General features: G+C 42.3%; 1 protein-coding gene across 2 annotated transcripts in view; it reads left to right on the plus strand.

Annotated features, from left to right (window-relative positions):
- The window catches only part of arhgef49 (Rho guanine nucleotide exchange factor 49), an 87,355-nt gene that overhangs the window by 47,704 nt on the left and 25,069 nt on the right, over positions 1–14,582 (plus strand). For both annotated transcript variants that reach the window (XM_087829922.1, XM_087829923.1), the window contains exon 2: positions 12,726–12,873. The gene's annotated coding sequence lies outside the window, so the exon portion shown is untranslated. The remainder of the gene's footprint in view (positions 1–12,725; positions 12,874–14,582) is intronic.

The raw sequence follows: 14,582 nt of genomic DNA on the forward strand, positions 1-14,582 counted from the left end.
GATAAAACCGCCAAGCCAGTCAATTTGGTGGTCAAACAGTGTGTCTGCAACAAACAGGGCGATAGGAGATATGTGCTATGGAAGCAGAAGCTTAATGGAGAATTTCGCCAACTAAAACTAACTAGTAAAAAACTGGGGGATAATCTCTTTGCAACAGTCCTACCAATTATAACAAGACATGCAAATCGAGGCTCAAATTGCATCTACACCCTGCACATAGTTGGAGAGGAGCAAGAAGATACTCGTATCTGTGCTCAAGGACTTATTTTTTTCAGTATTTTCCTTCTAGCATTTTTATCACACGTTCAACTTTGACAGCCAGCATCCTTCCTGTGCCCATTGTGCTGCCATCGTAATCAAATGCATTCTTTTTCACTTGCTGTTAAAACGTTTTAAAACCACTTCCCGCTGATGCTCGGCGCCCAGCCGGCCTGCTATAAAAACAAAGTGCACTTCTTATTTTTACATATGCAGCCCAAAATAACCGTTTTCAGATTCCCGCAGAGACGAGCACTCAGCAGCTGTAGTAAAACTTCTCTACTGTACAGCTCTTCATGTCTCCACAGAGACCTGTGGTCCACACACATACCACAGTCATTCTGCCTAATTAGGGGAACTCTTCCACACTTCCACCTTTTGATGTTGCCTGTGCTCGGAGCCTCGCGGGCTCCCCCGCCCACTCCCAGGCCTCCCCTCCCTCTGATGAGACTAGTAGTGTAGGTGTTGCTGACAGTGCCCCTGGGTGGTGCCTCATTAACCCACATTTCAGTGGCTGATGGTAAACAGGGGGTGGGGGGGGGGGGGGGGGGGGGGGGTGGGGGGTGGGGGGGGCTTTAGTCTGTTTGTGGGAATGCGTCTGAGATGTAAAATGGAAATGCTGAACGATGCCTTTGAAGATACTCTTCAGCTTGTGCATACCAGGATGTTTTTTTTTCTTTGAAAAACCATTTATATTTATTTTACATCACCCAGTTCCCCATGTTATTGTCAAACTATCTATTGTAATGATGTATTCGTTTACGGCTGGAAGCTGGAGCTTAAAGATTGGAAAGGCATCATTTCTGCTTATTCATTCTAAATCCCTAAGTGGAAAAAGCCCACAGGATGCTGCTTGGCTACTATTAAGCCCCAAAACATTTAGTTAAATAAACAAATCCACAGTTTGAAAGTCTTTGAAGGAGGTTAAATGTTGTATCGTGTTGCAATCTGTATCTGCAAGCCTACAGGTGCCATTTTCCCATTCGTCACAGGTCATCATTTCCCTTTACTGATGAGATGGAAGCAAACGTAGAGTCTTTTTGCAGCTTAACTACCAACAGTGTAGTCTGAGGTGTGGGTGTGTCATGCTAGTATCAGCTGGCACAGCTTTAAGCTTCTAGCTTCAAGCACGGTAAGGATCAGTTTACAGAAGCTTAGCTACCTCCTCCTCACATTTCTAGATGCTTTTTTCTCTTAATCATGTAGTTGTCACCCCCAGTGGGAGATGACTCAATTGCACATCTTACCTGGAGCCTCAAAAGAGATATTTTATTTTCAAAGACTTATGACACATCCAGTCGTATTTGATGTGGAAAACTGGTTGAGATTCCCTTGAAAGAATACCTTGAAGCTGGAAGAAGAAACTGGAAAACACTCCACTGAAAACCTCTGTGGATTAGAGCTGATGTTTTTCTTGTTGTGTGTTGTGAGTGAAACGATTTGAAAGGACTGAGGTGATGAAGCTGATTCCCCAGGACATCACTGCTGAAAAGCAGACTCCTTTTCTAAGTAGTGTTTGTTTACTGTTGTTTTACCTCAAACCTCATGATGTAGCGCAAGAAAATTTTAAGTAATGATATTTCTGATAATACAGAAAAAAGTCAACATTTTCTTGACGTTTGCAGCAGCATTTAAAAGTAAGTGAAGGTCATTAATTATAACACGGCAATAAATCTTGGGCAGAGACAGCGCAGTAGGTAGAGTACTCACCCCATGATTGGGAGCTCAGGGGTTCAAATCCACCAAACAGCTACCCTGAGGTACCCCTGAGCAAGATACCGTCTCTACGCACTGCTCCCCGGGCGCTGTATTGGTGGCTCCCCACTGCTTCACAGGGTGAATGGGTTAAATGCATCCATCCATTCGCTTCCACTTCTCCTTTTCAGGGTCGCGGGGGGCGCTGGAGCCTATCCCAGCTGTCATAAGGCGAGAGGTGGGGTATACCCTGGTCGCCAGTCTGTCGCAGGGCCAACACACAGGGACAGACAACCATTTGCACTCACATTCACACCTAGTGGCAATTTGGATTATCCAATTAACCTATCCCCACAAGCTGCATGTCTTTGGACAGTGGGAGAAAGCCGGAGTACCCGGAGGGAACCCACACAAACACGGGGAGAACATGCAAACATGTGCGGCAACAGTGCTAACCACCGTGCCACCGTGCTGCCTTGGGTTAAATGCAGAGGACAAATTCCTTGCAGGATTAATGAAGTGTACAAAAAAGCCACTTTTTACTACAAGCCTCATCCAAGCACTTTTGTCGCTTACATTCAGATTCATGCATCAAGGGCCATTTGGGATTCAGTATTTTGCTCTAAGAATACTTTAACCTCCTAGGACCTGCGTCCACATATGTGGACATCACATTTTGGGTTATTTAGACCAAAATACTCAATTTTGCTCAACAAGGGCCTGATATCCACTTACGAGGACATTATACTGCTACTGTTCTATAAAAATTTTAAACGAATATCGTCATATGTGGCTCTCATTTTTCTTAGAAGCAAAAATTAGGTAAAAAATAAAAATCCGGTAATTGTTTGTTTTTACATTCATCGGGTCCCAATCAGCCCAAATATCAAAGAGAAAATCAAAATGCACGCCATGGAAGAGTTCGGGTCTTAGGAGGTTAATATGCAAACAGGAGTAGTTTGGGAATCAGACCGCAGATCTTCCGATTTTTAGGTGACCCGCTCTACCGCCTGACTCACAGCCGCACCAGTGATACAGCATAAGCTAAGTATAAGCACACAAGTAGCCTGGGTAGTGTTTTATCTTGAAATTTAAAGTAAAAGTACAAAGTTTACATTTTTTACACTTTAATTTAACAATAACTAAAGTTACTTAACCTTAAGCCTGCATTATAATGCAGCTAGCCTAGCCAGAGCAGCTAGCCAGAGCAGCTAGCCAGAGCAGCTAGCCAGAGCAGCTAGCCAGAGAAGCTAGCCAGAGCAGCTAGCAATGCTCGGTTGAGTCGTTTGTTTACTTTTGGGTTGTACATCATCAGCTGCTAGCACCTCCTCCTTTGTAGCCTGGTTGTACATATGTTTCTGCATCAAGTGGTGAAACAGGTTTGTTGTTTCCACCTTCAGCAGCTTTTCAACCGTTTTCTTGCCTATTTTTTAAAGCACTGTGCTTTGTTGCAGGTTGTAGAAGCTCCCTTTATAGGTATTGAATCCTCACCTTAGGCTCTTGCTTTCAGGCATGATACGACATTATGACACTTTGTGATCACATGAAAATTTATACTATTATTATTGCGATCGCTATGATATGGCACAGCAGTATCAAACATATTAGCAACATACTTACTGTGCTGTTTCTTTACAATTTCAAATTTTCCCCCTAAAATGGGATTAAGAGGTATAGTTTCTTGAGAGGATTTCAAGTCAACAAATTACATTAAAATGTGCTTGATTAATATTTTGCCCTTAAAAAGTTGATCCAAATTTTCTGTAACGGTTCACTGCACATGTTCTCAGACAGGGAAAGACTACGTTTTCCACGAGGCTGCTCACACTCCAGTCCCATCCAGACCCTTATCTTCTTTCTGTGATTAGTATTTCTTCAGCCTCCCTCTTCATTGCTTTAATTTGCATCTAAAACCATTTAGTAAACTAATCCTTCTAATAGAAGTAAATGTTTAGACTGATCCCTCAGTGCTCTGACCTCTTCCGTCTTCTCTGTGCATCCTCGCCCTGACAGGAGAATGAGAGGCACTTCACTTCATTAGGTTACTAGTTTCTTATTACCTGCTGAGCCCCGCGCAATGTGTGTGTGTGCCCTGTCTGTCTGTCAAAGCAATGAACTCTAATAGTCTCAAATGTAAGGTGACTCATCTGGAATGAGCCATTGTTCTTGATTACAAATAAGACTGGGACCTCCATTATTTATTTCTACTGTTTTTTCTATATGAGAAACACAGTATATTTGATTTTCCATCATATCAGATGAAAAAAGTTTTAATTGATTCATTTTATATTAAGATTGCACTGAAACTCCTTCGTGTTCATGCCTCGAAATGCTTGCCTGCAAGTCAGACTCTAAAATGAAACATTTCGATCATGTTGTTAGAATTAAGTTCTTTTTCCCAGATGAATTTCCTCTCTGGCTCAATCTCGCTTGTGTGCATTAATCTAAAATTGAAATGGCGGTCAGACGTTTCTTATGTAAGACACTGCAGATAAGCATCTCAATCAATGGACTTTAACGCAGAGGCCAGATTGCTCTGGAGGATTGAAGCTTGCTGTGAATCGAGAATTATGGGGATAGAGACGTAAACTGATGGCTGACAAAGACAGAGGGCAGGCGAGCAGGAAAAGCATCACATCCAGGTCGCTTATGCAAAACTAGAGGCGCACATGATGAATATTTCAAAAAGCAATGAGGTGTGTTTTGTTTTAACTCAACCTGATTCATCAATGCCTCACAGTTGAGCTGCAGTTTGTTTAAAAGGATTGCTGATTTGCCTAAATGTGCCACAGCTTTCTTTATTTAGACAGACAACTTTACCCAACCACCTCACCCACTTAAAAGAGGACAGAGGCACTGATATTGTACACTTAGCATTTGGTGGTGATTTATGACTTATGCGCTTTCTCAGACTGCCTCACATTTACAAAGTCTGCTCCCTTGGTCACCGTGGAAGTCATTGTTGTTGCAGGCAGCTGTTATTGCGGCTTCAGAGGTCTCTAAAAGGGAAACCAGTCGGTCGTATTTCAGTGCCGCTTGTGAGTGCTGCCTTTGGGCTCGTGTAAAGTGAAATATCACAGCAGCCGCCTGTGTTGGAGCTGTATTGGAGTCTAGGCTGCGTGCTGGCACACAGTGTGTGGACAGCAGTCTGCCATTTTCTGCCACATGCTGAGTTGCAAGCGCAGTGTGTCTGTACATTCAAGTGCATGTGCACTCCCACGCATTTGAAGTACTCTAAGGCGCTGCGCTGGCTTGGCTTAGAAGACATGAAGATATATTTGAATCTGGCTTTGTCTGTGTGTTTTTTATCATTTTGTGCACAACGTTTTGCTTTACTTTGTCAAAAAAATCTTGGTGCAGTGTCTTGACTCAGCGCCGCAGCTGATGTGAAGCGCAGCGTAAAGGACAACAAACACAAACAGATCTAATTGACTGTGAAAGTTGTCTTCAGAAGTTTACTGCCACAGCGCATCCAGCAATGACTGAGCTGATTTAAGTCGCTGTTTTTTCAAAAGCATCTTCCAGATTTTCACATTCTGCTCCTTAGGTGACTGTCAAAAAGCCTGATTTTGAAGTTTTGAAGCCAGTTTGGCCAGTACGCACAGAGGTAATCGGAAAAAGTTGAATTTGTCTGACCGTGTGCCCTCGCTCGGCCTCGCTGTGCGCTCTGGCAAGTCTGTCACTCTCCTGCGGTGCCTTCCTGCAGCGCTTTCCAGCTGTGCTAACGCTGGCTTGCCTTCATTTCACACAGCACAGACCTTCTGATTCAGACACCTGCTGAGACGCAGCACACTTTGGCAGCAGGTAAATCTTTTCATGCCGTGTCAGGTTTAAGGGTGTTTAAATATTGTTTTCCCAGTCAGCCCGACCACCTCACAGAACGCTTGAGGGAATCTTTTCATAGTTTTCTTTTAGTTTGATGTAACTTCAGTTTCTGAATGACAAATTTAAGTAAATTTTCTTAATGCCTTAAGTTTCAAAGTTAGGTAATTAAATCCACGACAGCAGCAGCACCATTACCCTAAATGATTTTAGCATGCTTGGAATGTGATTTTTTTATTGATATCATTAGAAACTCCTGATTTCTAAAGGCTGGGCATTGGTATTATATTGGACCACAATATATATTATAGCTTTTATCACGCTTTTCTGACCCACTACTTTGCTTATAAACCTAGAATAACAATATATATTAATGCTACACCAAGTCAGCCGCAATATTAAAACCACTGACATGTAAAACTCGTTACAACACACTATTGTTTTAGGAAACCTGAACTGCTGGCATTCATGTGGAAGCTACTTTGAAAATCTAAGCACAATCTGCCTAAAGACTGTTGGAGATGAAGCATTTGCCCTTATTCGATGAGGCTCTCCCCAACGTCAGTGGACCTCCTCAACCCAGCAGGACAGTGCACTGGACATTTCCCAGGAACAGCTTGACAAAAGATCTAACGCACTGACCTGGCTTCCAGACTTCCCCTATTACAATCCAATCGAGCATTTGTAGGATCTACTGGAACAAGCACAATCTAAGGAAGGCTCCATCCGGCAAACCACGGGACCCAAAGGATCTGGTGCCAACGCCTCGGTGCCAGATACAGGCCGCGCCCTAGTGAATGCCCCGATGGGTCAGTGCTGTTTTAGTGGCACATGAGGGACCTACAGTGCTCTAGTGTTTTTGCCTATTGGTGTGGAACATAGCAAAGGCACAAAGAGTAAAAAAGGGAGCTGCCAGACTCCCCAAAATGCCAAATCTGTAGCCGCCTGATTTTCTTGCATCTTGTGGATAAGGTTTGCAAGAATGAAAAGCTAATTATGCTGGAATCTGAGCTATCGCCCTACTGGCAGTACAGGTCTGTAAGCAAAGAGTTTTTAGGACGCCTGCTGCAGTGCATTATATTTAAACACTGAAAAATCTAGTCACAGATTCAGTGCTAACTGCTTATTATTCTAATTCAGTCAAAACGAGGCCTTAATTACTGACAGGAAGTGTTTTATTGTGTTATGATGCATTAGAGGCACATGTGACAAAATCATTGTAGATTTTAAACCAGTTTTCTTTAAAAAATTTTTAAAACCATTGGCAAATGACTGGAATACACCGGGCGGGGTTGTTTAGTTCGGGCTTCAATGTGGTCACTGGAGACCAATCACATCTGCTTAGGACAAAGCTTGGAATCCCACCAAATGTGGCATCCTGCTCTGTGTGGTATAAATTATATGACTAACAATGTAACTCAAATTTTGGCAGAAGTTGCATTAGATTGTACAGAGCAGATGAGGAGGGCTCGGAATAAGATAAGAAAGTGCACAGTGAATACAGCCAGTTTTCAAAATAAAAGACTCAGGTGCAGACTGTGTGCGTTGCCTCTGCAATGCTCCTGTGGTGCTTTAAGCTAATATTTGTGTTGACTTGTGCTGGATAAACTTTTATTGTTGTGTTTTTTAAAATAGATCACTCGTCAGCAGCAGGGATCCTGTTTTCCCTTTTTTTGAATCAAGACGGTTCTGATTCCTGAAAACATGACAGCAACCAGAATATGTTTACATCCTTTAATGTATCTGTTTTGTGATGAACTCACGGCATTTTCAGGAAATGTGAGCACTGAGGTGTGGGAATTAGTGTCAAGCTGAGAGGTTGCCAGACAGGCGCACACATATATAAATAAACACACAAAGATGGACGCACGCACATAAATACACACCTGCACGCAGATCTGGATGAGATAGACGGGCACAGTCTGCATGTTTGTAGGGAACACTAGGAGGTGTCAAAAACCACGAGCACATTATTATCACCTCTTCTACTATCGCACAGGATCTGACAGACATCCAGCCTTCATCACTCAGACACACACACACAAAGAAAGAGAGATGAGTAATAAGACAGCCTACTCTGTCTGCTCAGAAACACTTCTGCATAGTTTAGGAGGTTCAGAAGCACCCATGAGGAGAGGATGAATGAAACGGGCTGGAACGGCAGGGAATTGGCTCAGTGATTTAAATGCTCGCTGGATAAAGACGGAAAAAAGAAATAAATAAATGGGTCACTTCAGTCAGTGGCGATAACCGATTTCTCATTCCCTTTCTGTAAAGCCTATCGGTTTCAGTGGGATTGTCAGAGCAGGGTTATTCCATGAGCAAAAAGGCAGCGAGAGAGGGAGTATGTGTCACCCACTGTTTCGCAGTACTGAGATTAATTCTAAGCATTCAAATCTGTTTGAAATCTCCACATCTGGGGACAAACAAAGTGTGAATGAAAAAGCTGCATCATATTTGCCGGGAGGACCAGGAGCCTGTGTAGAGGGGGAGTGGGGAAAAAAAGGAAAAAAGGGCAGATCTACCCAAGTCCCTGCCAATCATCCAGCACTCTGGGGATGGAGGAGGGGAGGTGTGGGGTGGGGTTCATTTCTAAATGACAGCCACTTGTCACAGCTTTGGAGCCAAAGCACTCTTCGCTTCCTCGCATCCCGCAAGGGGCAAGGGGGGGAAAGGAGACTGGGTGGGTGCTAACGTCAGAAATCATGTGACCTGAGCTTTGCATGAGTGTCTGGTAGATTTTCTCATCATGTGGTTGAAGATGGTGGAGGTGGATGGAGGTTTAAACAGAAGAGCTGGGGTTTAGCACAAGGTGGGCCGAGGCTTTTTTTTCTGTTTTATTAGACTTTGTTCTGCATCAGTCCTGCAGATTCATTCATCCCAGTCTTAGATGTGTGTTATCAGGTCAGTCTCTGTTGTTTTTGGCCTGTTGTCCTAGATTACGTTCACGTCTGCTGGGTTGTAGTAATGTATGGAATTTATGTCATTTGCTTCACCGCTTTTATTGTTAGCTTTACTGCTCAAAAAATACCCATTACTTGAAATGCAACTGGAGGCTGGTGTAGTTACAAAGTGTTGTACGGTGGTTCCACATGGATGCTGAATGTTAACTAAACTTTGAGGTGCTTTGTCTGGTATGTTGTTGTGTGCAGATTCATATATATATATATATATATATATATTAGGGGTGCAACGATACACAAAATTCACGGTTCAGTTCGATACTTTGGTGTCACGGTTCGATATTTTTTCGATACAAAAAATGTTCATGCCTTTTTAATTTGTCATTTATTAAAATTATAAATATATATTTTAACTCAAAAGTACAGTTTTTAAATGTAATGTTGCTGAAACAACAAAGTAATAAAAAAATAAATCTATCTGATCGAGAAATCCCTCATCTTTGGAAAAGAGAGTTTATTACAGAGAAATGTCTCTTTCCAAAATAAAAGCTATACTATACGCTTCTTCTGGGCTATATTCTCAGCAGCATATTAAACATATCAGGTCCCCATAAGGAGAATCATGTGCTAACGGCTGTCTAAATGACTCGGGTAAAGTTTGTAGCATGCGTACTTGTTGTTTTTGTCTGATTCCACTTGTCTTTGCACTAGGATGATGTCGGAGTAAATGTGCAGTCATATTCGTTGTGTTCCCACTAGTGCTGTCAGCGTTAATCTGAAATGACGTTAACGCCACAACACGGCAAATCTCCGTTAACGAACTACCTCGGATCGCCCCGTGTGTGGGGCTGGACGGCGTCAACACGTTAACGAGCTAACCGCGCGAACGCACTAGTTCCCACCAATGTAATTGAGCGTTGCGTGGCACATCCAATATACTGTTTTACTTTAGTCCATGACGCGCTTACCTTCAGGGTCATACGTCACATGAAAACCAAAATAGTTCCAAACGCCAGATCTGAATGAGGGTGGGGGAGGTTCAATTTGCCATGTTGCAACGAGCTTAGCTTCTGTCTTGCTAGCTTGCCCTGCGCTCAGTGAATCTGTGTTCGACTACTCCGCCTAGGCTGCACTGTCGAGCGCAGATCCACTGAGCGCTCAACACAGACAGCATCGTCAGAAGAAAAGTTGATAAAATAAATTAAAAATTTTGTATTGTTCAATACATATGCGTACTGAACGGTTCAATATCGATACGAGTATTGTTGCACCCCTAATATATATATATATATATATATATATATATTTATATTTATATATATATACATATATATATATATCCATCCATCCATCTTCATCCGCTTTATCCGGGGCCGGGTCGCGGGGGCAGCAGCCTAAGCAGAGAGGCCCAGACCTCCCTCTCCCCAGCCACCTCCTCCAGCTCATCCGGGGGAACACCAAGGCGTTCCCAGGCCAGCCGAGAGATATAATCTCTCCAGCGTGTCCTGGGTCTGCCCCGGGGCCTCCTCCCGGTGGGACATGCCTGGAACACCTCACCCAGGAGGCGCCCAGGGGGCATCCTTACCAGATGCCCAAACCACCTCAGCTGGCTCCTTTCGATGTGGAGCAGCAGCGGCTCTACTCTGAGCCCCTCCCGGATGGCCGAACTTCTCACCCTATCTCTAAGGGAGAGGCCAGCCACCCTTCGGAGGAAGCTCATTTCCGCCGCTTGTATCCGCGATCTCGTCCTTTCGGTCACTACCCACAGCTCGTGGCCATAGGTGAGGGTAGGGACGTAGATCGACCGGTAAATTGAGAGCTTCGCTTTTACACTCAGCTCCCTCTTCACCACGACGGACCGGTGCAGCGTCTGCATTACTGCAGCTGCAGCCCCAATCCGTCTGTCGATCTCCGGCTCCCTTCTCCCATCACTCGCGAACAAGACCCCGAGATACTTGAACTCCTCCACTTGGGGCAGGAACTCATCCCCGACCCGGAGTGGGCACTCCACCCTTTTCCGGCTGAGAACCATGGCCTCAGATTTGGAGGTGCTGATCCTCATTCCCGCTGCGTCACACTCGGCTGCGAACCGCTCCAGTGCGAGCTGGAGGCCCTCACCCGATGAAGCCAACAGAACCACATCATCCGCAAAGATCAGAGATGTCTATATATATATATATATCAGAGATATATATATATATATAAAATATATAATATATATTTATGATACTGTTGAGACTGTTTCTTAATATATTATTATGTCATTATAATAGTGTTTCTTGATAAGGGCCCACAATATTTCAGGATCATTTTAAATAATCTTATTTAATTTGATTAATCGTTTGTGTTTGCTAAATGGATATTTCGCTAGAACTTCAAAGTTTAATTTTACACTGAGGCTTCTAAGTAGCTCCAACCAGTAAGGGTTTCCTCTCTTACTACACTGTAACTAATTGCTATAACAATGCACGAAACTGCATGTCAGTCTTTGTGAATACACTTGACTTTTTTGAATTTTGACCCATTTGAGAAAAAAATATAGACAGAAAGCTATTTCACAATAACACGGTACATTACCTTATTTTCCTTGAGTACACCTGTAATTTATCTGAGCAAAGTTATGCTGCATCAGTTCCTCAGCTAGTTTGTTAAATGCTTAATTTAAGTCATTACCGTAATTGTCGGGCTATAAGCCGCTACTTTTTGCACAAGCTTTGAACCCTGCGGCTTTTAGTCAGGTGCTGCTTTTCTATGGATTGTCCGTGATTTTTGTGATATCGTAAGAGGATTTGTTTTGTTTGTTCCGCTGTTGTACGGCACTACGTTGCCTGGCGGAAGGATCGGGGTTCAAGAGTGGTATGTTGGTCACATGTCCGTCCGCCAGGCAACGTAGTGCCGTACGAAGTAGCGCGAAAAACAAACTTCAAAGTAGCGCTACGCGTTCAGCGGGAGGCGTGGCGATAAATTTGCGAAAAGCAAGTTATGCTCAACTCCACCGGTGGATTCTGAAATCTATTTTTCTGGTGTGCTGTAGGTTATTGTTATGTACTACATTTGTTACTCTTTTATGAAGCACAGTACATGTTTCGTACTTGTAATTACCGCTACTTGTACATATACCTAAAAAGTTATGCAAATATGTACCCATAACTTGTTTTTCAAAATATTAATAAAAGGGGTGTGTCTCCAAACAGCCATCTCTTTCCTGACAATTCCCTTTGTGCATATTCTCTTACATATGATAAGTCAACATTGAAACACCTGCGGCTTTTAGTCAGGTGCGGCTAATGTATGTACAAAACCAGATTTTCCCCTGATTTTAGCTTGTGCGGCTAATATTCGGGTGCGCTTTGTAATCCGGGAAATACGGTAATTTAGTGTTATGAGGGTTATTTCACAGTACTTTGAATCATTTTATAATAATACATTACAGGAGCACTAAAATACCATTGTCATAATAAGCAAAGAGCTGACAGTATTAAACTGCTAAGCTTATATGTCACCCATCACAGTGATGTAATATGTTTTTATTGGAAGAACCTGTTTTTGCAGATTACAGTAGTTTAAGTGTAATCCAGCTGTCCGGGCCTAACATTGTAAATTAACAGAAAAATGTGTTAAATTGTGATTTCTAATGAAAAATAATTACTGTATAAATTGTCCTTTCGTAAATATATATTTATATATTATATATATATTCTCCTCAGAGTGTTTTTGAGGAACTCCATGAACGCCCTAACTGATTAAACACACACATGTTCTTGTGATGTGCGTAATTCAGGATGCTCTCTCCTGTCAGGCGAACACTAATTATGTAATTGACTCAACATCTAATTCACTCTAAAGAGGAGGACTCGGTTTGTTTTACAGTATCAGGATACATCTGCTATTCAAGCCTGAAGTCTCTGATGCCCATTGTGTTTCACTAGCAGACCTTACATATAGCTGCACCTGGCAGAGCGATCGAGTTTATTATTATATTTAGAAATGGCAGCTTATTGATTGATGTCCTGTTTTTCTTGCTTTTCTCTCTCTGTTAACTTGTAGCTCAGGGCCACGTCTGTCTGGCTCAGTGGACGCTCCAGACGGATAGCTGTGCTGAGGGGAGTCTGAGAAGAGGAAGCTGGGCACTGTGGGATCTGAGCCAATGACCTGTAGGAGGAGAGAAGCAGCATAGAGAGTTGATTAAAATGGGGTAAGTTTAGAAGATCAGACAGCATGCTGCCAGCAGGAACTGTTGGCTGAAACAAGAGGATTTCGCTCCAAAACTGATCCTTGCAACATGATGCTCACTGTTAGGTAAACTCTGCCCGATCAGAGTGAAAAGCAGATGTGCTGACAGCAGAATAAAGACACGCTTATAACACACTGATGTGTTTGCACACAGGCACAAATAGAGTTGTGGTTCTTTTCACAGCAGCGACTTACTGCCATACACTTTGTGTTTAATTGGAAATTCTTGCAACTCACAGAGTGAAGGTTTTATGCTAGATTTTCTTCAATCGTGCCAACAGAATGGGGTGACGCTTAACCCTTTAAAGCCGGTCGGAGCGGGCACGCTCTGTTTTGCATAAGTATTTTTAAATCCCGGTAGCACTGCAACCGCGTAAGCTAGCGCAATAATTTTTTTTGCATATGAAACCGGAGGAGTTGTACTTACATCTTATGCCATCAGCTTGTCCTAAGTCACAGTTTCCTTCCACATATAGCTTTGGAAAAACTGCATAAAAAGCACTTGTAGCAACAAAAACATAATAGTCCAGAAACAGGCTTTGCCGATCCGATCAACTGTTTGTAACACTTCCTACGTTGGAATAGACGTCAGCGCGAACTTTTGCATGTCCGCCATGACCTGCCCGAAACCGGAAGTGACGTCATTTTTGCAGAAATGTAGTTTTTTTTTTTACCATCAGGGCCTCATGAGCCTATACTGGTGTTTTTAAAAGTTATGTTTGACTTTATGACTTTCTGTGTCGTTTCTGGGATGCTTAGGACTCATATTGCACTGCTGGAAATAGTTTATTTTGATGCATATGCTGCTTTTTTGCAAATTTGAATTATAATATTTATTTTTGTTTTTCCTGCAGTGTATAAAAATTGGTGTATTTCAAAAATAAAACTATGAAGACACTCAAAATAAATTTCCTGTGGTGGGAAACTATTTTGTGCAACTTTTTTGTATTTACAGTTTTGAGGGATAAGCCTGTTAAATTTCTCTAACTAGAAATATATGTTAAAAAAACAAAAACTATTTTCAATTTTTTTGTAGTTTATTGCACTTTTTTGCAATTTATGTAATTACTATGCACTTAATGCAGACATATTATTACAATTTGGGCTATAATGGTTGTATTGATGTATAGCAACTTGAAATGCTCCCAAAAATGGCTCCACAGCATGTAAAAATATAATATAAGCTCTGGCGGACTTGGTTCTATGGTAGGTCTTAAAGGGTTAACTGAGTAAAAGAGCCAGAGAAGGAGGAACCTAAAGACCTTCAGTGTCACTGGTGGTTTAGACGCACAGTTTTGTGTTATATTAAGTAAAAGAGGATACAGGGATAAACTGTGTAAGCGACTGAAATAAGATAAAGTGACTCATTTTGTGTCAAATAGTGATATAATTGCTCTGTGTTTCAATAGGACAAAACTACTGACTGAAAACTGCTGACCTTTGTCTGAATAATAACCAGATGGACATGGATTTATTTAGATACCTGAACGAAATATGTGGACCCTCAGTCTTAAAGTAGCCTCTTCTTTTCAGGTTTGAAGCACTGAAACCTGAATTTAAAGATTTACTCCAATTCACAAGAGGATTATCAGCTAACACTGATGATGGCTGGTGAAGCCTTTCTTGCAGTTGGATTTCTTTCTGGTCCAGTCAGGGTGTGCACTGACTAGA

Source organism: Neolamprologus brichardi, chromosome 16 (assembly GCF_056152115.1).
Source record: "Neolamprologus brichardi isolate AB-2024 chromosome 16, ASM5615211v1, whole genome shotgun sequence".
NCBI lineage: Eukaryota > Metazoa > Chordata > Actinopteri > Cichliformes > Cichlidae > Neolamprologus > Neolamprologus brichardi.